General features: G+C 48.8%; 1 long non-coding RNA gene across 1 annotated transcript in view; it reads right to left on the bottom strand.

The window, feature by feature from the left end:
- Nucleotides 1–13,990, bottom strand: part of LOC141164178 (uncharacterized) — a 28,626-nt gene extending 14,636 nt beyond the window's left edge. The window contains exon 1 of the long non-coding RNA XR_012250866.1: nt 13,904–13,990. This is a non-coding gene — a long non-coding RNA (uncharacterized lncRNA). The remainder of the gene's footprint in view (nt 1–13,903) is intronic.
- Nucleotides 13,991–24,289: the final 10,299 nt, after the last annotated feature.

The following is a 24,289-nucleotide window of genomic DNA, read 5'->3' as shown; positions in this document are numbered from 1 at the left end:
TTGTGCAGTTCAGGGTGTTTACTTACTGCAGATATTCCGGTCACTCCGGCCTTGAGTGACCACCCGAGCCGTGCTGCGTCCACCAGGTCCTGGATTCAGCCAACCCCCAAGCAAGTCCGGAGCGTGTCCCTGAGCCCTCCTTCTTGTCCTTTCTTCTGGCCGTCCCCACCAGGGATCCACCTAGGTCCAGCTCCCTCGGGCCTTCTGTTGGGAGACCCTTGGCCTTGGGTTCCCTGACCCTACACGTGGTTTGCCTTCAGGGTGGATGTGGTGGGTGGCCGTGGCAGATCCTGCCCACGGCCTCCGGTCTCTGGCTGAGGTATGCTTTAGCCCCCACCAGTTTGGGATCCGGTACCCTGTTGCCAACTCTTCACCCTAGGGTTGTACTTGGGTTCTCAGAGTTCCTTCTGTCTCCCCCTCTGGGTCTTTCTTTCTCTCCTCTCTCACTCTTGCTCTGGGGCTGCTCTGCTCTTCTGCTTTCTTCCTCTGACTCTGCAAAAGACTGACTGACTTCTCACAGACTGACTGACTGACCCTGATCTTTGATGGTGCCCACCTTATATACTCCCTCTATGTGTGAGCTCAGGTGACCAGCACCCAATGAGCTCCTATCTTTACCCAGGCTGCTCCCCCTATCTGCCCCTACACTACTGGGATGTACCACCCCCCTCCCACTCCAGCCAGGAACAGACTCGGTCGTACCTGCACATTTCTAAGTGGGAGTACCGTTGGTCTGTTCCTCGGAAATGGGATGTGTGTAGTGCATGCAGCTTTCTGAGCTCAGTTCCACACTCCATCCTTACCCGGGAGTGGAATATCACACCTCTGGGTTGAGGTGCAATACCCCTGTAGCAGCCGAATCCTCAGGGTGCTACATTCCCCCCTGGTAAATCACAGCACGTCCTCGGGCTGTAAGATATAAAAACACCAAAACATACAATTTTTGCATAAACAACATAATAAAAACATATAAAACATATATATCAGCAATAAAACTTTTTTTTTCATAAATAACATTCTCGTAGACTTCTCTTGCTTCTAGCTCCTCCTCCGGACACTGTGCAACGTGTGCCCAGGAAAAGTGCAACAGTTTCTCTAGAAAAATGGTCTTCCTATAAAACCGGTAGGGGGCGCTTTAGGAAGCGCAACTATATACAAGGGGATATGGCCGCTCTCAGTCCTCGGCCAGGTATTTAGGAAAGGGATGACCGCTCTCAGTCCTCGGTCAGAGGGATTAAGGGAAATACGGGTAACAGTTCAATTCTCTGGTCCCAACGGGGACTATAATAGCAGCTACGGTTCACTGTGCCCCGACGGGCAACTATATACAGCTTCTACTCTGCTGTACTCAACGACGACGTCCTCCTGCTCTTTCTTTGTGATTAACTTTAGCTTCAGACCCGTCCGGGTCCTCTTGCTCTTCCTCACACCGCAGCTCCTCCTCCGTCAGGCGATGCACATGGAGGGCGTAGGGTCCTTTGGCACACTTGTGCCGGGTGAAGGTGACCTCGTCCCCTACATACAGGTCACGTCCTCTGTGTCCCTCCGGTAGGTGGGACTCAACGTCTCTTCTTGTCACGAAGACGTCGCCTGGGGTGCGGTGATCTCGGATGAAGCCCCACCCGTGCTGCATATTAAACTTGATCACAGTCCCGGTGGAAGGGGGACCATGAGCTGCACGGGGACTCCTCCTGGCCCGGCTCTTCTGCTCCGCGCTCTTTATTTGGGCTTGTTGTTCCCGGACCCGCCTCTCTCTCCGCTCCCTCTCAAAGACCTCGAGCTGCTGGCGGCAGCACTCTGCACGCTCCGCTGCGGCTGCCCGAGTCTCCTGAGTGAACCCCATGAGATCTTCTCCGGTGGGGTCCCACTCAAACTGTGCCTCCTCTAGCGGGGGCGAGGTCCTTTTTACGGGCTTTGGAACCGGAATCAGGGGCTCGTCTAGGGGTCTCTCTTTCCGGAGTCGGGGATGGTGAAACTCCGGTGGCCATATAAAGGGCTGCCCATCCGGGCACGTATGTTGGGCGAACAGATCTTCTCCCAGATGCGGCACTCTTGGTTTTATGGGCGCGGTGGTGGTGGCGCCCGGTTTGCCCAGGCCTTGCGGCCAGGCCTGGGGCACCTGGAAAGTGAAGGGCACCGTAAGGACGGCGGCGCCCTGGGCTACTTGGCCCTGCGACCAGGCCGGTGGCTCCGCGGAGGTAGGGGGCGCTGTTGGTATTGCGGCGCCCGGGGGTACTAGGCCCTGCGACCAGGCTGGTAGTACTTCCTGCTTGGTCACGCTCGGGGTCGAGGCGTGTGACGTCACAGGGGTCGCGGCTGCGGCTTCCGGTTGAGGCCTAGTCTGTGGCGGTGACGTTGCGGTTACGGGCACGGCAGGGGGTACTTCGGGCTCTGCGACGGGGAGCTGGGGCAGGCACGCGGTTTCCCGGTTTGGGGTAGAGACGTCCCCTTTACCTGCCTCCTTTCGTTCGGCTCCCTTCTCGGCGCCGTCTCCGGCCTTCAGTCCTCCTGCGCCATCCTCAGAGGCGGTCTGTCTCCTCGTCTCGGGTGGCGTGCTCCGCTGACGGGTTCTTGTCTGCTGGGCCATCTCTCGGCTCCACTCCGCTAACGTCTCTCGCTGCACCCGGGCCATCCTCCGTGCGAGGCCCTCCAGCGCAGTCTGTGCACACTCCCGATCTCGGGGGAGCTGTGCCAGGACCTCCACTAAGCCTAGTGGGGTCGTTGCTTCTAGCAGGCTCCTGACCAACGGGTCGGTGCTGCTCTACTCTCCTCTCGTTGTCTCCAGCAGGCCTTCTGGAGTGGCGACCGGCAACAGGCTCCTGACCACTGGGTCGGTGCTGCCTGGAGTGGCGGCCCGCATCAGGCTCCTGACCGCTGGGTCGGTGCTGCCTGGCTCTCCCTCCATCTCCGGGTAGGCTCTTTCTGGACTCTCCTCCAGACGTCTTGTCTCCGGGTGCGCTCTCTCCAGACTGCTCCAGGCGACACCCATCTTTGCTCTCTTCTTCTCAGTCCTCCCACTTCGAGGGCGGTCCCGGGGCCACTTGGTGATTGTCAGCTCCAGGGGCAGTTCTTTCACGCTGACAGACACCTCTAGCATCACAGTCTCTGTTGGTGGGGGCGGTTTCCACTTTTGGCGCCATTTTCGGTCCTGGCCCACGATGGGAGGCGGCCTCTTGCCACCCTCTGGCACGCCCACAATGGCGTCCGCTCTTCCAAGGCGGGAAACCCTTGGAAATGGCGGGAATCGTCTCCCAGTGGCGGGAAACTCCGCAGATGGCGGGAAAAAGCTGTCAATGGCGGACAACCGGCGGGAATCGACCTGTGATGGAGTCCGATGGCGGGGACCCTCCGGAACCGGCAGGAGACTTCCTTTTGAGGTAAACTTGTTCTTTTCTTCAGGCACGCAGTACCCGGGTGTTGCGGGCACGTTATCCTGCCGACTACGCCAAAGTTGACGCACCCCCTGGGCCATATTCTTTAGGGGAATACCCGGAGCCGGATCAGATGGGGGTTGTAGTCTCCGAGTGGCTGTGACCCGGTCCGTGCCCAGGGTGTCAAGCTCAGAGTATGTGGCAGTCCTACAGATGTTACAAAGTTCGTTATGTCGACTACGCCACCCGTTGGATTGCGGTCACTACGGCCGCCGCTGCAGCAGGGTCCGCTGAGGCTGATGGTGTTGGTGCAGCTTTAGATAGTATAACCCCCAACGGGAGGGGTATGGCCTCAGGGGGTCAGGTGCAGAGGATGGGGGTTGTGGTGGTGCAGCGTAGATGATAATTAAAGACAGAGTCGGGTTGTGCAGTTCAGGGTGTTTACTTACTGCAGATATTCCGGTCACTCCGGCCTTGAGTGACCACCCGAGCCGTGCTGCGTCCACCAGGTCCTGGATTCAGCCAACCCCCAAGCAAGTCCGGAGCGTGTCCCTGAGCCCTCCTTCTTGTCCTTTCTTCTAGCCGTCCCCACCAGGGATCCACCTAGGTCCAGCTCCCTCGGGCCTTCTGTTGGGAGACCCTTGGCCTTGGGTTCCCTGACCCTACACGTGGTTTGCCTTCAGGGTGGATGTGGTGGGTGGCCGTGGCAGATCCTGCCCACGGCCTCTGGTCTCTGGCTGAGGTATGCTTTAGCCCCCACCAGTTTGGGATCCGGTACCCTGTTGCCAACTCTTCACCCTAGGGTTGTACTTGGGTTCTCAGAGTTCCTTCTGTCTCCCCCTCTGGGTCTTTCTTTCTCTCCTCTCTCACTCTTGCTCTGGGGCTGCTCTGCTCTTCTGCTTTCTTCCTCTGACTCTGCAAAAGACTGACTGACTTCTCACAGACTGACTGACTGACCCTGATCTTTGATGGTGCCCACCTTATATACTCCCTCTATGTGTGAGCTCAGGTGACCAGCACCCAATGAGCTCCTATCTTTACCCAGGCTGCTCCCCCTATCTGCCCCTACACTACTGGGATGTACCACCCCCCTCCCACTCCAGCCAGGAACAGACTCGGTCGTACCTGCACATTTCTAAGTGGGAGTACCGTTGGTCTGTTCCTCGGAAATGGGATGTGTGTAGTGCATGCAGCTTTCTGAGCTCAGTTCCACACTCCATCCTTACCCGGGAGTGGAATATCACACCTCTGGGTTGAGGTGCAATACCCCTGTAGCAGCCGAATCCTCAGGGTGCTACATAATCACTGGACCATCATACTGTATGGGGGAGCATCGCGGGGAGTCATCACTTGGCCATCATACTGTATGGGGGAGCATCGTGGGGTGTAATCACTGGACCATCATACTGTATGTGGTAGCATCGCAGGGTGTCATCACTGGGTCATCATATTGTATGGGGGAGCATCGTGGGGTGTAATCACTGGGCCATCATACTGTATGGGGGAGCATCGTGGGGTGTCATCACTGGGCCATCATACTGTATGGGGGAGCATCGTGGGGTGTAATCACTGGACCATCATACTGTATGGAGGAGCATCGTGGGGTGTAATCACTGGGTCATCATACTGTATGGGGGAGCATCGTGGGGTGTAATCACTGGGTCATCATACTGTATGGGGGAGCATCGTGGGGTGTCATCACTGGGTCATCATACTGTATGGGGGAGCATCGTGGGGTGTAATCACTGGGCCATCATACTGTATGGGGGAGCATCGTGGGGTATAATCACTGGGTCATCATACTGTATGGGGGAGCATCGTGGGGTATAATCACTGGGTCATCATACTGTATGGGGGAGCATCGTGGGGTGTAATCACTGGGTCATCATACTGTATGGGGGAGCATCGTGGGGTGTAATCACTGGGTCATCATACTGTATGGGGGAGCATCGTGGGGTGTAATCACTGGGTCATCATACTGTATGGGGGAGCATTGTGGGGTGTAATCACTGGGCCATCATACTGTATGGGGGAGCATCGTGGGGTGTAATCACTGGGTCATCATACTGTATGGGGGAGCATCGTGGGGTGTAATCACTGGGTCATCATACTGTATGGGGGAGCATCGCTGGGTGTCATCACTGGGCCATCATACTGTATGGGGGAGCATCGTGGGGTGTAATCACTGGGTCATCATACTGTATGGGGGAGCATCGTGGGGTGTAATCACTGGGCCATCATACTGTATGGGGGAGCATCGTGGGGTGTAATCACTGGGCCATCATACTGTATGGGGGAGCATCGTGGGGTGTAATCACTGGGTCATCATACTGTATGGGGGAGCATCGTGGGGTGTAATCACTGGGTCATCATACTGTATGGGGGAGCATCGCTGGGTGTCATACTACGGGAATATATAGTATGGAGGTGAGTCACATACGGGGGTATTCTACTGTGATAGACCACTCAGTGCCCTTCACAACACATCACCTTCTTTTCTGTCGGTCACAGTTGGGTGTACGATGTAGGAATGTGATACTATAAGAGCACCGGACCCCACATGTAATCACAAGTGCAGATGAAATAGAAAGTAATTGCTGAAAACCATTCTTATTCCTTCTAAAAGTGCAATTTAACCCCTTAATGACTTGACTAATTTTAACTTTAAGAAACAGTTACTTTTGTTAATAGCACAAAAAACTGCATCGGAGTTATATTAAAAAAGAAAAACTAAGGTCCTGATACATCAAGTCTTGATGAGGGGACGTAGTGGCGTCAGACTCTCCTGATCCATGAGGGGGTGTCTCGCTCGTCATGAATCAATGAATCAGGAGCATCTGACGAGTGGCGAGCACCTCTGTGCGCCACGCCAGAAATCTTACTCCAGTCTTAGTCTGGAGTAGGGAATGCCACAGCATGTCATGTATTAGATGAGCAGTGGTGTGACGCCCCTGCTGCACCCCTGTTCTGTCACAGCTATGCCCATTTTGACGGAACTGGGAGAAACTGATGTGAAAACGCCAAAAGTTGCAAAATTTTGAGCAACTCCAAGTTGTGCCATAATGTTGTGACTTTTTAATTCAATTTATGCCAGAATTCTGGTTAAATTACTTTGATAAATGTGGGCCTTGGACTGTATCAAAAACTAAAGGGTCCAGTAAAAAAACACATTATTTAACCCTTCATCATCCTGAGCTGAGAACGAAGCTGCAGGGAGAGGAAGCTGTTATTAGAGAGTGGCGCCCCCTGCAGTCACAATACATCCTAAGTGGTGCGATCGCCCCGATATGTCACCTTTGTCGGATCATTGCGGGTCTGAGGTCGCTGTGATACATTCGCTGTTGTGAAATCTTTGTCACTAATTTTCTTTTCTTCACTTCTCCTAAAGATGGATCCACAAAATCCTGACTACTCCATGGACTTTCATTCCTGATAGGTTTCCAAAACCTGTCTGGCGTCCGACCCTTGGATCCATCGAGTACGTATGTTATTTCTGGACATATAACACTATCTGACCCGCCTGATACATTATACAAGGTTGTGTTTTCTCTGACCCGCTGGTGGAGGACAGTATTTGTAGTGACCCTGGTACTTATTGCTCTCGCCTAACACATAGGATGATCTCTGTTTCATGTCCTATAGGGAGGAGACCCCAGAAGAGATAATGGAGGACGCGGTCAACGAGAAGATCGCAGTTCCGTAAGTGCAGATATTTACTGTTAATAGAAGATATAAATGTGTACCTATAATAGAAATGGAACGTAGCTGCAACATCACTTATTCTCATTCCTCCCATATCAGTCACATTAATGTGGTTTTCCAATATAAAACAATTGACCAAAGATGGTAAATGGCACAAGGACAGCGATTAGCTGCAGCGGTCACATTCATTGCTGCAGTACAGGATTTAGCATGTCCAGCGAAGGGAAAAACGCGATCAAAACTACTCAGCAGGTGATTTAATCATAAAATATAACTTTTATTAAATATATAATTAAGAGAAAAGTACACCAAAGAATATGGCAGAGACAGTGCAAAACGCCCCCTGAAGAAGGTAACGCCGAAACGCGCGTCGGGGTGGATGCGTGGTCCACATGAGAGCTTCCCCTCAGTCAGCCCTCAGCCCAGGTATATTTTAGTATTATACTAAGTGGTCATCTACACTTCTATACTGCCATACAGTTAGGCTGAATGAATTTTGATCACTAGATATACACTACCTGGGCTACACATATTAGAGATCAGTTGATTAGGTGCATTAGGGTCTAGTATTATAGACCTTGTGGGTATCTCAATCGTGGACCTCTGTGTCCATTGAGCATGATGGTATTTTAGATATGTATGTTTTGCACTGTCTCTGCCATATTCTTTGGTGTACTTTTCTCTTAATTATATATTTAATAAAAGTTATATTTTATGATTAAATCACCTGCTGAGTAGTTTTGAGCGTGTTTTTCCCTTCGCTGAATATCTATGATTAGCGATTTGTCTACAGTAATGTCACTAGGTGCTAGCTATGGAGCTTTAATTATTATTTAACATGCACCTGTTGAGAAACTTTGACTTAGCATGTGACAATGTCTCTTTTAGTATTTTACATCATTTTGTCCAATTTGGTCCAACTATACAAATCCTTCTGATAGTGTTGCTGTCTCAGTGTTTGGCTATGGGGAGGTCATGTTTGGGCGGTCAGTGATGGGGGTCTGTACTCAGACCGCACTCCATGGACATCTGAACCAAGCATTAATGTATGTAGGCCCTGTGACCCCCAATCTGCACAGGTGTAACAGTCAGGGTCAGCTAATCAGTGGGATCTCCATCTGGATCCGGACGTCTGCTTCCCTGGAATTGGGGGCAGATCCTAACGATTGGTCATCAGTATTTTAATCCTGGGAGACCCCTTTATCTGTGTGATGGAGGAAATGGACATATTGTGCTAAGAAAGTATTTGGGTTGGAGTGAGAAACTGGGGAATTTCCTCTGTCCGCCACACTCCTGAGAAGGAACCTTTACAGATCCTAATCCCCCGTTACTGCACATTTCCATGACATGATATATGTTTCATGTATTGTAGGAAGAAGACCAATATCAAAGGGACGAAGAAGACCATCAGGAGCAGGTAAGAGCTCAGAATAGATCCATTGCCTCCTTATTCTCCCCTTGTGTAGTAAAGTTAGTGATATTAACCCCTCCACGTCTTTATACCACAGGGAAACTTTAATTAATAGGAAATCTCTTTTCTGCTCTCTAAACCTGGGCTGCGTCTTATAGTAATGTGCGGCCTATAGTTCTACCTCCTGCCCGAGCTCAAGTCTGGGATAGTAATTACTAGAGGTAAAAGCCTTCTCCTGGGACTAGAAAGTTCATGTCCTATCCCTAGAATAGACAAGCATTGTCTAACCCCTTCTGGACATGGCCAGTTTCCGTTTTTTTGCGTTTTTGTATTTTCCTCCCCTTCCTCCAAGAGCCATAACTTTTTTCTGTCCACATAGACGTATGAGGGCATGAGTTTTTGCAGGACGAGTTGTACTTTTGAATGACACCATTTATTTTACCACAACGGACTGGCTGGGTTTCTCCGTGATGATGGGCAAAGAGGTCTTCATCTGCATCCTGCGATCACTTTATATCGGCACGTATTATGATGCCCCAATGCCGACGCAATATTAATGCCGCTGTCAGAGTTTGACCATGGTATTTAATAGGTTAACAGCCTAGGCTGTTATAGGTAGGTTCTGGCTGTGTGTCACAGCCATTATTTGTTGGTCATGGGGCGAGCTCTCCCCCAGAGCCCGCTCCATACACCTGCTACCGACTTGCACCCTACATGTATAGTGGATGTCAGTGAAGAGTTAATCGATGGCGGTTTTATTCACTTGAATGGTACGAGCTGAAGTACCGGGCATTTTAATTCATTCAGATGGTGACCAGGACAGACTATAAACTGTGCTACTTGCCTACTGTCCAAGAAGAACAGTAGATCCGCTCACATTTCATGAGTCTTCTGGACATATTTGTAGAGTAAGCAAGAGCACTCAGTATCATGAGATCTCTGGAAATGGAGGCTGTAGAGTAAGTGAGTGCACACAATATCATGGGATCTCTGAGAATGGAAGATGTAGAGTTAGTGAGTGCACTCAATACCATGGGATCTCTGGGAATGGAGGCTGTAGAGTAAGTGAGTGCACACAATATCATGCGATCTCTGGGAATGGAGGATGTAGAGTTAGCGAGTGCACTCAATATCATGCGATCTCTGGGAATGGAGGATGTAGAGTAAGCGAGTATACTCAATATCATGCGATCTGTGGGAATGGAGGATGTAGAGTTAGCGAGTGCACTCAATATCATGGGATCTCTGGAAATGGAGGCTGTAGAGTAAGTGAGTGCACACAATATCATGGGATCTCTGGGAATTGAGGATGTAGAGTAAGCGAGTGCACTCAGTATCATGAGATCTCTGGAAATGGAGGCTGTAGAGTAAGTGAGTGCACACAATATCATGGGATCTCTGAGAATGGAAGATGTAGAGTTAGCGAGTGCACTCAATATCACGGGATCTCTGGGAATGGAGGCTGTAGAATAAGCGAGTATACTCTGTATCATGGGATCTCTGGGAATAGAGGATGTAGAGTAAGTGAGTGCACTCAATATCACGGGATCTCTGGGAATGGAGGCTGTAGAATAAGCGAGTATACTCGGTATCATGGGATCTCTGGGAATGGAGGATGTAGAGTAAGCGAGTATACTCGGTATCATGGGATCTCTGGGAATGGAGGATGTAGAGTAAGCGAGTGCACTCAATATCTTGGGATCTCTGGGAATGGAGGATGTAGAGTTAGCGAGTGCACTCAATATCACGGGATCTCTGGGAATGGAGGCTGTAGAATAAGCGAGTATACTCGGTATCATGGGATCTCTGGGAATGGAGGATGTAGAGTAAGCGAGTATACTCGGTATCATGGGATCTCTGGGAATGGAGGATGTAGAGTAAGCGAGTGCACTCAATATCTTGGGATCTCTGGGAATGGAGGATGTAGAGTTAGCGAGTGCACTCAATATCATGGGATCTCTGGAAATAGAGGATGTAGAGTAAGCGAGTGCACTCAATATCTTGGGATCTCTGGGAATGGAGGATGTAGAGTTAGCGAGTGCACTCAATATCATGGGATCTCTGGAAATAGAGGATGTAGAGTTAGCGAGTGCACTCAATATCTTGGGATCTCTGGGAATGGAGGATGTAGAGTAAGCGAGTGCACTCAATATCATGGGATCTCTGGGAATGGAGGCTGTAGAGTAAGCGAGTGCACTCAATATCACGGGATCTCTGGGAATGGAGGCTGTAAAGTAAGCGAGTATACTCGGTATCATGGGATCTCTGGGAATGGAGGACGTAGAGTAAGCGAGTGCACTCAATATTATGGGATCTCTGGGAATGGAGGATGTAGAGTAAGCGAATGCACTCAATATCATGGGATCTCTGGGAATGGAGGCTGTAGAGTAAGCGAGTATACTCGGTATCATGGGATCTCTGGGAATGGAGGATGTAGAGTAAGCGATTATACTCAGTATCATGGGATCTCTGGGAATTGAGGATTTAGAGTTAGCGAGTGCACTCAATATCATGGGATCTCTGGAAATAGAGGATGTAGAGTAAGCGAGTGCACTCAATATCTTGGGATCTCTGGGAATGGAGGATGTAGAGTTAGCGAGTGCACTCAATATCATGGGATCTCTGAGAATGGAGGATGTAGAGTAAGTGAGTGCACTCAATATCACGGGATCTCTGGGAATGGAGGCTGTAGAATAAGCGAGTATACTCGGTATCATGGGATCTCTGGGAATGGAGGATGTAGAGTAAGCGAGTGCACTCGGTATCATGGGATCTCTGGGAATAGAGGATGTAGAGTAAGCCAGTGCACTCAATATTATGGGATCTCTGGGAATAGAGGATGTAGAGTAAGTGAGTGCACTCAATATCATGGGATCTCTGGGAATGGAGGCTGTAGAATAAGCGAGTATACTCGGTATCATGGGATCTCTGGGAATGGAGGATGTAGAGTAAGCGAGTGCACTCAATATCATGGGATCTCTGGGAATGGAGGATGTAGAGTAAGCCAGTGCACTCAATATCATGGGATCTCTGGGAATAGAGGATGTAGAGTAAGCGAGTGCACTCAATATCATGGGATCTCTGGGAATAGAGGATGTAGAGTAAGCCAGTGCACTCAATATTACGGGATCTCTGGGAATAGAGGATGTAGAGTAAGTGAGTGCACTCAATATCACGGGATCTCTGGGAATGGAGGCTGTAGAATAAGCGAGTATACTCGGTATCATGGGATCTCTGGGAATGGAGGATATAGAGTAAGCGAGTATACTCGGTATCATGGGATCTCTGGGAATGGAGGATGTAGAGTAAGCGAGTGCACTCAATATCATGGGATCTCTGGAAATGGAGGATGTAGAGTAAGCGAGTGCACTCAATATCATGGGATCTCTGGGAATAGAGGCTGTAGAGTAAGCGAGTGCACTCAATATTATGGGATCTCTGGGAATAGAGGCTGTAGAGTAAGTGAGTGCACTCAATATTATGGGATCTCTGGGAATGGAGGCTGTAGAATAAGCGAGTATACTCGGTATCATGGGATCTCTGGGAATGGAGGATGTAGAGTAAGCGAGTGCACTCAATATCATGGGATCTCTGGGAATGGAGGATGTAGAGTAAGCGAGTGCACTCAATATCATGGGATCTCTGGGAATGGAGGATGTAGAGTAAGCGAGTGCACTCAATATCATGGGATCTCTGGGAATGGAGGATGTAGAGTAAGCGAGTGCACTCAATATCATGGGATCTCTGGGAATAGAGGATGCTTTTCTTAACACTGATATTTCTTTGTTTCTATCTTTCTTTTAGGCTTCTATCCTTCTTGTCCTATTTCTGCTGCAGAATGTAAAGCAGTGAGTATACAAGATCCATTCCGTACATGTCACCCCCAGGGCTCACCGTCATTCTATAATATGTTGCCTCTCCTTTTAAGATTGAAATTTCCAGTGCGCTAAACATTTACTAACTTATTACTGACTATTATCATTCATGGTAGTCAATCTGGATCTGAAACAGTTTTCTATGTCTGCTGTTCTTTGTCTGCATTTGGGCATTTAACACATCATTCCCCCAATGACAATGTTTTACACAAAGCTCCAGATCTGTATAGTTATTGTTAATATACACTCAGCCCAACAGGAGATTTATTTTTCGCATCCTTTTGCGTTTTTTTTAATTCTCCTTCACCCCCCATGTGTATCCAGCTTAACAGGGCTGAGCGGCCGTCCTATTCTTCAAACGTGTAATTTTCCAGCAGCACACGGCTTCTCCTTGGTGCCATTTACACTTAGGGGTGTGCTCACTTTTATGATATATTGTAGGTACTGAGGATAGTTCATCAATATCTTGTGACTGAAATGTGCTTTAACATTATTGTTTGTTATATCTCCACTCTATATAGGAAAACCACCTTTTACCACCTGGCAGCAAAACCACCTTTTACCACCTGGCAACAATACCACCTTTAAACACCTGGCAGCAATACCACCTTTAAACACCTGGCAGCAATACCACCTTTAAACACCTGGCAGAAATACCATCTCTAACCACCTGGCAACAACACCACTTTAAACACCTGGCAGAAATACCATCTCTAACCACCTGGCAGCAATACCACTTTAAACACCTGGCAGAAATACCATCTCTAACCACCTGGCAACAACACCATCTTTAACCACCTGGCAGCAATACCATCTTTAACCACCTGGCAGCAATACCATCTTTAACCAACTGGCAGCAATACCATCTTTAACCAACTGGCAGCAATACCATCTTTAACCACCTGGCAGCAATACCACCTTTAAACACCTGGCAGAAATACCATCTCTAACCACCTGGCAACAACACCATCTTTAACCACCTGGCAGCAATACCATCTTTAACCACCTGGCAGCAATACCATCTTTAACCAACTGGCAGCAATACCATCTTTAACCACCTGGCAGCAATACCATCTTTAACCAACTGGCAGCAATACCATCTTTAACCACCTGGCAGCAATACCATCTTTAACCACCTGGCAACAATACCATCTTTAACCACCTGGCAACAATACCATCTTTTACCACCTGGCAGCAATACCATCTTTAACCACCTGGCAGCAATACCATCTTTAACCACCTGGCAGCAATACCATCTTTAACCACCTGGCAGCAATACCATCTTTAACCACCTGGCAACAATACCATCTTTTACCACCTGGCAGCAATACCATCTTTTACCACCTGGCAGCAAAACCACCTTTTACCACCTGGCAGCAAAACCACCTTTTACTACATGGCAGCAAAACCACCTGGCAGCAAAACCACCTGGCTGCGAAACCACCTGGCAGAAAACCATCTTTAACCACCTTGCAGCAAAACCACCTTTTACCACTTGGCAGCAAAATTTGTACAACACCTGAATAAATGGTTTAGGTCTCTACCTTTCCTTCCTCTGTAATTTCACTTCATTTCCTGACCCCTTTTTGTTTTCATGCTGCTCTCCAGACTGGGCAACTCCCTGTGCTTTCTTTTCTAATCCCACAACCAGAGCTGGCACTGCCCGGCTCCATTGTGCAGCTCTGCCTTCTGCCCGCCCAGTACACAGCATTGGCTGTTAGTAATCTGCCCCAGCGCTGACCTCATTCATTTTATCATTGGTGCTGACTGAGCATTGATCCTGTGCTTTTATCTGTGGCAGTGCAGCACCGATCACCACACCACATCCACAATGGTGATAGAGTCATCACATGTCCTATACATTACCCAGGGGCGAAATGCTTGTGGTCGCAGAAAGTGCCACTGGGCCCATGCTGACGCCAGTGCCTACTGCAGTTAGATGTGCACCAGAGGATGCACAGTCAGCTGAAGTGTGTTGCGGTGCAGTGACACGCTGGGTCCCTGCACTGCAATTCACACCGCTGGCTAATCAGAGGCCAGCAGCTGACGTTTGTATGGCAGGCAAAGATGTCGCATGGCAGTGACGTTACCCTACACACACAGTCTGGCTTATGCTGCGGTTACACCCTGTTTCATCATAACATAGGTCAAGCTGCCAAACTTCGTTCTGTGCTGCTACATGGTAGCGTGATTGCCATGGCCAAAATCACTGTGTAACCAGCATCTATATATATAATCGTGTTATCCCGTCTGTCTGTCTGTCTTTCTGTCTGTCTGTCTGTCCTGGAAATCCCACGTCGCTCATTGGTCCGGCAGCGGCCAATCAGCGCCGTGGGATTTCTCAAAAAAGATGGTGGCCGTTAGCGGCTCATCTGCGGGACGGAGATGCAGCCGGGACATGACCGGCGCAAGGCGCCCATCTCCCGGCCGGTAGCAGCAGAAGAACCTCGACCGTCGGAGCCATCTGCAGGACGGAGATGCAGCCGGGAGATGACCGGCGCGAGGTGCTCATCTCCCGGACGGTAGCAGCAGAAGGACCTCGACCGCCGGAGCCATCTGCGGGACGGAGATGCAGCCGGGACATGACCGGCGCGAGGCGCTCATCTCCCGGCTTCTCGCAGCGGAAGTAGCCGCACAGGCAGCAGCGATGACAACCATGTGGCTAGGGTGTCAAGGGAGGACCGGGGAGCGGTGCTGCGGGTCAGGATACTTCTGCTGCGAGAAGCCGCTCATCTCCCGAAATCTCGCAGCGGAAGGAGCCGCACAGGCAGCGGCGCTCCCCGGTCCTCACCAATACGATTCTGCTCCCCGGTCCTCACCAATGCGATTCGCTGATTGGAGACCGCGACCAATCAGTGATCTTGGCGCAAAAGTTAAACACTGCTGTGCTGATTGGTCGCGGCCGCTGCCCGCGACCAATCAGCGATTTTGGCGCCACATTTAAACACTGCTGTGCTGATTGGTCGCGGATGCTGCCCGCGACCAATCAGCGATTTTGGGGCCACATTTAAACACTGCTGTGCTGATTGGTCGCGGATGCTGCCCACGACCAATCAGTGATTTTGCCGACACATTTAAACACTGCTGTGCTGATTGGTCGCGGACTCCAGCCACGACCAATCAGCGATTTTGGTGCAAAATTTAAACAGCGCTCTGCTGATTGGTCGCGGACTCCAGCCACGACCAATCAGCGAGATTGGCGCCAAATTTAAACAATGCTCTGCTGATTGGTTGTGGCTGGCAGCCACGACCAATCAGCGATATTGGCGCCAAATTTAAACAACGCTCTGCTGATTGGTCGCGGACACCAGCCACGACTAATCAGCATTATTGGCGCCAAATTTAAACACCGCTTTACTGATTTGACGCGGTGACCGGTCGCGACCAATCAGCGATATTGGCGCCAAATTTAAACAACGCTCTGCTGATTGCGCCCGGTCGGCCGCATACATATTCTAGAATGCCCGATGCGTTAGAATCGGGCCACCATCTAGTCATATATAATAGTGTAATGTAGAGCTGAATAAAAAGATTCACAGGTCTCCATGGGAATCGGATCAGGATCATGTAAAGTTATTCAGTCAGAAATAGTCGCTCTTGTGTTAAGTGCCGCATACATCCAAGATGATGAGTCTGAATACCGGCCGAAGAAGTGTGCAAGTTCTACAATAGATCCTGCTGATGGATTCGCTCTAGTTTGTATAATACATGACGCATGTATGCAGTTATTGTGCTACATATAAATAATGTAAGCATATGAACAGAGATGGCTATAGATACATATTTATTTATAGTGATATACGGCAAAAAAAGTCACAGCACTCCAGGCGCGAGATACTGAAAAAACTGATCTTCATTCCCCATGTATGTGCAACATTTCGGGCTTCACATTGTGAGCCTTTCTCAAGCCATTAACACGGCATAAACAAGATATATATAGGGTACACGCCATAATCAGTGATTAATCACTATACATCAGGAAAGCATAGTGCATATGTATATGACTCGCCCCCTGGGCCGTGAGGCACTCGGGACCGGGCTACAGGGCAATGCTGGGAGTAGTAGTGGCGACCCGGTCCCGTGGCTCAGGGTGGTCAGACCAGTGGCAGTCTCCTATGTGCTTTAGGTAATGTCCGACTACGCCACCCGTGGATTGCGGCTATCATGAACCGCCGCTGCAAGGCAGTCCCCTGAGGCTGATGGTGTGTGCAGCTGAGTTAGTATAACTCCCCACGGGAGGAGTGTAGCCTCAGGGCAATGTAGTAGATGGTGGGGGTGATGGTGCAGGGAGTCCCAGTATCGTTAGTGCTGGCGAAGTAAGAAGCACAAAGACAACATATTGCAGTCCAGGGTCTTTTACTCACAGTTCGTATACTCCAAGTCACTTCTGTACAGGTAATGACTGCCCGAGCCGTGCCGTGTCCACCAGGTGAGGGGCTCGGTCAACCCCCAGGCAATTCCGGAGTATGGCACAGGACTCCCTTCTATCCTTCCTCTGGCTCATGCCCCACCAGTGACCAAGCTTTTGTCCAGCTGCCGCGGATCTATGTGGGTAAACGTGGGCCCCGTTTCCCGCTATCCTATATGGTGCCTTCCTAGCAAGGTTTAGTAGGGGGTCGCACCAAGTAATGATCACGACCTCCAGTTTTTGGCTGAGGGTAGTTTCTCCTCCACCAATTTGGGACCTGGTAAACTTTTCTCACCTGACCCGTCACCCGTAATTTCCTGGGTCCTTAGGGTCCCTTCTGCCTTCTTGTTCCTGAGCCCTTCTACACTTTGGGGACTTCTCTTCCTTTTCTGTTCCTTTCTGTTCCTGATCCTTTCTGTTCCTGTTCCTTTCTGTTTCTGTTCCTTTCTGTTTCTGTTCCTTCCTTCTGGCTATGGCCTTCACCCTAGGCCTGCCTCGCGGAGCTGGGCCCGGACTGAGCCACAGCTCCCTGTCAGCCCTCTCTGGCTGAACTCCTTCTCTCACTGAACTCAACCCAGAACTAAGATGTTGCCCACCTTATATACCTTCCCCTAGTGTGTGAGCTCAGGTGTCTGAGCTCCTACCTACGCTCAGAAACCATCCCCTTCTGCTCCTACATCACTGGGTTTTCCTCCCCCCTCCCCACTCCAGCCAGGGACAGATGCTGTCGTGCCTGCACTTCTGTCTAGTGGGAGCACCGTTGAGCTGTCCCTCGGAAATGGGATGTGTGTGATGCATGCAGCTAACTGAGCCCTGGTCCACACTCCATCCTTACCCGGGAGTGGAATATCACACCTCTGGCAGAGGTGCAATACCCCTGTAGCGGCCGAGCCCTCGGGGCGCTACATATACAGTGCAATAATAGCAATCTCCTCATGTGTCATCATGATATAACAGTAATTCATGTTTATTCTGTGCCAGTTCAAATGTATTGTGCATATAATAATAAATAACCTTAATTGCATCATAATGATAATGTGATAACGCCTGTGTTATAATTACAGACTGCTCACCCAGCTGCTGATGTTGGTAATGTACATAGTATGGCGTCCCAGGGACGGCCTTGCATGTGCTCCAGGCTCAGCTGTGGTGTCAGGGGTCCCAGCTACTCACTGCACCAGGGGCGGGCATATCATCGAAGCAGATGCAATGAGTAGTGTTGATCGAGCACTAAAAAGCTCGGGTGCTCGAAGCTCGGGCCAAGCTCACCGTGATACTAGGGTGCTCGACCCGAGCAACGAGCCCAATGTTAGTCTATGGGAGACCCGAGCATTTTTGCGGCGGCACCCCTGGCAGTCTTTTAAAAGCCTAACAAGTGCCCAAAACGATAGTGACAGTGCTCAAATGACATGGGGACAGGATGAGGATCGCCCCAGGAAGCATTTCTGACCCCCAGGTCACTGCTGTCAACAACGTGGTCAGAGGTATTAAGCCACTTTTACGGGCTCACAATAAAACGTTCAAAAACGAAACTGAAACTTTTTTCCTGTGAAATATGTTAAGGAATTTCTTTTCCAGGGTAAAGACTTGTGTATAAGGTAAAATAAATAACCAAAAACAAAAATACTCCTCCACACCTTGAGCTATGTTCACAAGTAGCATTTTTTATGCGTTTTTGCACTTTTGTATTGCTTTCAACCGTGACAAATGCATTCACCAGGAAATGTCATTTTAACATTTTACAACCTTATCTGGCCATGTGCTGTGTGACACATGCATACAGTGCTGAAAAGACATGGGAACAGCATGGGGAAGACCCCTGGAAGCATCTCTGACACCCAGGTCACTGCCTAAAAGTGTGCCCATCAGAAGTGATCCTTGCCGCATCAGAAGATGCAGACTTGCAACTATCCCCGTGCAAGTCATTGTCCCAGGGCAGTGTTCAATTGTACCTCCCCCATTCCTTGCAATGCAAGCGCAAGTATGCAGCCTGCCACCCACCCACCCCCAGGCTGCAATACCATACTGCTTGCTTGCACTTGAAATTGGGACTTTTAGGCAATTGGAGGCGGAATCTGGCCACCACGTCATGGCTCCATCGGCGGCCTGGTATCCATACTCAGTGCCCAGCCGCCCCGCAGCCGGGTGCCTACACATGGTCCCCAGCCACCTGGGGGCGGCGGGGGGGCCATAAACGGTCCCCAGCCGCCCCTATTTGAAGGACAGCCTAACCGCAAACACGTGGACAAGTGAATGTGGCCAGGGACGCCGTCACACTGGGTTAATTTTGTGGAAGCCGGGACACAGTTGGACACTGGGATGCAACACAGGTAGACAGCAGCAGTGGTCGGCCTCCTACACAATGAGTAAATTATTCATGATCATGAGGCCATCCATCTCCTTAGCTTTCTGTTCCTTGGTATGCAAGCGCATGTATGTAGTAGCGGCTAGGCATATCCTACCTCCTCCGAGGATTGCTGGATATTTTCCTGCTACTATCCCAGTTCTATGACTCCCGTTAAAACAAAGCTTCATGTGATGAATGATGGATGAGGTGGTGGCAAAGGAGAAAGAGCAGGAGGAACAGGGACCATTCACATCAATATCAGGTCAGTCAACCACACAAGTCTTGTAGGATATATTTCTGTACCAAAAGGAGTGGTTCGGCTACACAGTTATAGGGCATACAGTGAGTGCAATGCCTGCCAAAAATTTCGAGGCACTCCAATGCCCCTTGGAAGTGACATGGAGGTCAGAGGGCCTTAACTAAACCGTTTTTTCCATTTATAGCAACTGGGTCTCCTGTACACTATAGGCCTAAGCAGTGAATGGAAGGCTTTCCAAAAATTATGAGGAACTGCAATGCCCTTTGAAACAGATGTGGATTACAGCGTACTAAAAACCTTCTACCCATTATTGGGGAGTGGGTCTCCCTTAGAGTTCGCATTGAAAAGCAAAAGCTGACTAACATTAGGAGGAAATGCAATGCTTGTTGGAAGAGTCGTGGAGGTTAGAGTTAATTAAAAACAAAATTTCAATGCCCCTTGGAAGAGACGTGGAGGTCAGAGTGGTTTAACAAGATGGTTTTAATGTCCCTTGGAAGAGACGTGGAGGTCACAGTAGCTAAGCAAGACAGTTTTAATGTCCCTTGGAAGAGAGATGGAGGTCACAGTAGCTTAACAAGACGTTTTTAATGCCCCTTGGAAGAGGGGTGGAGGTCACAGTATCTTAGCAAGACGGTTTTAATGCCCCTTGGAAGAGTGGTGGAGGTCACAGTAGCTTAACAAGATTGTTTTAATTCCCCTTGGAAGAGTGGTAGAGGACACAGTACCTCAACAAGACAGTTTTAATGACCCTTGGAAGAGTGGTGTAGGTAACAGTAGCTTAACAAGACGGTTTTAATGCCCCTTGGAAGAGTGGTGGAGTTCGCAATGGAATAAAAAGACAATATCAATGCCCCTTGGAAGAGTGGTGGAGTTCACAGTAGCTTAACAAGACGGTTTAATGCCCCTTGGAAGAGCTGTGGAGTTCAGAGTGGTTTAACAAGACGGTTTTATTGCCCCTTGGAAGAGTGGTGGAAGTCACAGTAGCTTAACGAAACGGTTTTAATGCCCCTTGGAAGAGCTGTGGAGTTCAGAGAGGTTTAACAAGACGGTTTTAATGCCCCTTGGAGGAGTGGTGGAGGTCACAGTAGCTTAACAAGACAGTTTTAATGCCCCTTAGAAGAGTGGTGGAGGTCGCAGTGGAATAAAAAGACAATATCAATGCCCCTTGGAAGAGTGGTGGAGGTCACAGTAGCTTAACAAGATGGTTTTAATGCCCCTTGGAAGAGCTGTGGAATTCAGAGTGGTTTAACAAGACGGTTTTAATGCCCCTTGGAAGAGTGGTGGAGGTCACAGTAGCTTGACAAGACAGTTTTAATGCCCCTTGGAAGAGTGGTGTAGGTCACAGTAGCTTAACAAGACGGTTTTAATGCCCCTCGGAAGAGTGGTGGAGGTCGCAATGGAATAAAAAGACAATATCAATGCCCCTTGGAAGAGTGGTGGAGGTCACAGTAGCTTAACAAGACGGTTTTAATGCCCCTTGGAAGAGCTGTGGAGTTCAGAGTGGTTTAACAAGACGGTTTTAATGCCCCTTGGAAGAGTGGTGGAAGTCAAAGTAGCTTAACAAGACGGTTTTAACGCCCCTTGGAAGAGCTGTGGAGTTCAGAGTGGTTTAACAAGATGGTTTTAATGCCCCTTGGAGGAGTGGTGGAGGTCACAGTAGCTTAAAAAGACAGTATTAATGCCCCTTGGAAGAGACGTGGAGGTCGCAGTGGAATAAAAAGACAATATCAATGCCCCTTGGAAGAGTGGTGGAGGTCACAGTAGCTTAACAAGACGGTTTTAATGCCCCTTGGAAGAGCTGTGGAGTTCAGAGTGGTTTAACAAGAAGGTTTTAATGCCCCTTGGAAGAGTGGTGGAGGTCACAGTAGCTTAAAAAGACAGTTTTAATGCCCCTTGGAAGAGCTGAGGAGTTCAGAGTGGTTTACCAAGACGGTTTTAATGCCCCTTGGAGGAGTGGTGGAGGTCACAGTAGCTTAACAAGACAGTTTTAATGCCCCTTGGAAGAGTGGTGTAGGTCACAGTAGCTTAACAAGACGGTTTTAATGCCCCTCGGAAGAGTGGTGGAGGTCGCAATGGAATAAAAAGACAATATCAATGCCCCTTGGAAGAGTAGTGGAGGTCACAGTAGCTTAACAAGACGGTTTTAATGCCCCTTGGAAGAGCTGTGGAGTTCAGAGTGGTTTAACAAGACGGTTTTAATGCCCCTTGGTAGAGTGGTGGAGGTCACAGTAGCTTAAAAAGACGGTTTTAATGCCCCTTGGAAGAGCTGAGGAGTTCAGAGTGGTTTACCAAGACGGTTTTAATGCCCCTTGGAAGAGTGGTGGACGTCACAGTAGCTTAACAAGACGGTTCTAATGCCCCTCGGAAGAGTGGTGGAGGTCGCAATGGAATAAAAAGACAATATCAATGCCCCTTGGATGAGTGGTGGAGGTCACAGTAGCTTAACAAGACGGTTTTAATGCCCCTTGGAAGAGCTGTGGAGTTCAGAGTGGTTTAACAAGACGGTTTTAATGCCCCTTGGAAGAGTGGTGGAAGTCAAAGTAGCTTAACAAGACGGTTTTAATGCCCCTTGGTAGAGTGGTGGAGTTCACAGTAGCTTAAAAAGACGATTTTAATGCTCCTTGGAAGAGCTGAGGAGTTCAGAGTGGTTTACCAAGACGGTTTTAATGCCCCTTGGAAGAGTGGTGGACGTCACAGTAGCTTAACAAGACGGTTCTAATGCCCCTTGGAAGAGTGGTGGAGGTTGCAATGGAATAAAAAGACAATATCAATGCCCCTTGGAAGAGTAGTGGAGGTCACAGTAGCTTAACCCCTTAAGCCCCGCGGGTGGTTTGCACGTTAATGACAGGGCCAATTTTTACAATTCTGACCACTGTCACTTTATGAGGTAATTACTCTGGAACGCTTCAACGGATCCCCCTGATTCTGAGATTGTTTTTTCGTGACATATTGTACTTCATGATTGTGGAAAAATTTCTTCGATATCACTTGCGTTTATTTGTGAAAAAAACGGAAATTTGCCGAAAATTTTGAAAATTTTGCAATTTTCAAAATTTGAATTTTTAAGCCCTGAAATCAGAGCGATATGTCACACAAAAGAGTTAATAAATAACATTTCCCACATGTCTACTTTATATCAGCACAATTTTGGAACCAAAATTTTTTTTTGTTAGGGGGCTATAAGGGTTAAAAGTTGACCAGCGATTTCTCATTTTTCCAACAAAATTTACAAAACCATTTTTTTAGGGACCACATCACATTTGAAGTCACTTTGAGAGGTCTTTATGACAGAAAATACCCAAAAGTGACACCATTCTAAAAACTGCACCCCTCAAGGTGCTCAAAACCACATTCAAGAACTTTATTAACCCTTCAGGTGCTTCATAGGAATTTTTTGAATGTGGAAGAAAAAAATGAACATTTAACTTTTTTCACAAAAATGTTACTCTAGACCCAATTTTTTTTATTTTCACAGGGGTAACAAGAAAAAATGGACCGCAAAATTTGTTGTGCAATTTCCCCTGGGCACGCAGATACCCAATATTTTAGGAAAAAAACACTGTTTAGGCGCACTGTAGGGCTCAGAAGGGAAGGAGCACCATTTGACTTTTTGATTGTAAAATTTGCTTGAATAATTAGCGGACACCATGTTGCGTTTAGAGAGCCCCTGTGTGCCCAAACATTGGAGCTCCCCCACAAGTGACCCCATTTTGGAAACTAGACCCCCCAAGGCACCTATCTAGATGCATAGTGAGCAGTTGCAACCCCCAGGTGCTTCACAAATTGATTCGTAAAAATGAAAAAGTGAAAAAAAAAACACTTTTTCATTGTTACGAATCAATTTGTGAAGCACCTGGGGGTTCCAACTGCTCACTATGAATCTAGATAGGTGCCTTGGGGAGTTTAGTTTCCAAAATGGGGTCACTTGTGGGGGAGCTCCAATGTTTGGGCACACAGGGACTCTCTAAATGCAACATGGTATCCGCTAACAAATTGAATGGGAAATTGGCTCAAATTGTTAGTGGACACCACATTGCGTTTGGAGAGCCCCTCTGTGCCCAAACTTTGGAGCTCCCCCACAAGTGACCCCATTTTGGAAACTAGACCCCCCAAGGCACCTTTCTAGATGCATAGTGAGCACTTGGAACCCCCAGGTGCTTCACAAATTGATTCGTAATAATGAAAAAGTGAAAAAAAAAACACTTTTTCATTTTTACGAATCAATTTGTGAAGCACCTAGGGGTTCCAAGTGCTCACTATGCATCTAGATAGGTGCCTTGGGGGGTATAGTTTCCAAAATGGGGTCACTTGTGGGGGAGCTCCAATGTTTGGGCACACAGGGGCTCTCCAAACGCAACATGGCGTCCGCTAACAATTTGAGCCGATTTTCCATTCAATTTGTTAGCGGACACCATGTCGCGTTTGGAGAGCCCGTGATGTGCCTAAACAGTGGAGCTCCCCCACAAGTGTCCCCATTTTGGAAACTATACCCCTCAAGGATTTTATTAAGGTGTATAGTGAACATTTTGAACCCAGAGGTACGGCACAGAATTTGTTTACATTAGGTCATCATATTGAATAAGTTGTCATTATTCTTGAGCGCAAGTGCTCGCTACTTGAGTTTGCATCGGGTACTCAGGTATGCACCATGTACAGCGTGTGCTCGAGTGACATGCTCGAGTCCCTGCTCCGCATGTTTCACGGTTATTAGACACCCAAAAAAAAACATGCGGGGATCGCTCGTGCATGGCAGGCAATCCCCGTAAAGTTTTTTGGCCGCGAAGCATATGGGGCAGAGACTCGAGCATGTCACTCAAATACCCACGATACTCAAGGCATACCAGAGCACCCGATGCAAACTCAAGTAGCGAGCACTTGCTCTCAACACTAGTCGCCATATCGTCATCTTTTTTTCT

This window comes from Phyllobates terribilis, unplaced genomic scaffold (assembly GCF_046119375.1).
Source record: "Phyllobates terribilis strain yellow unplaced genomic scaffold, ASM4611937v1 Scaffold_10__3_contigs__length_209671492, whole genome shotgun sequence".
Taxonomy (NCBI): Eukaryota; Metazoa; Chordata; class Amphibia; order Anura; family Dendrobatidae; genus Phyllobates; species Phyllobates terribilis.
This window is presented reverse-complemented; position numbering and strand designations above follow the sequence as displayed.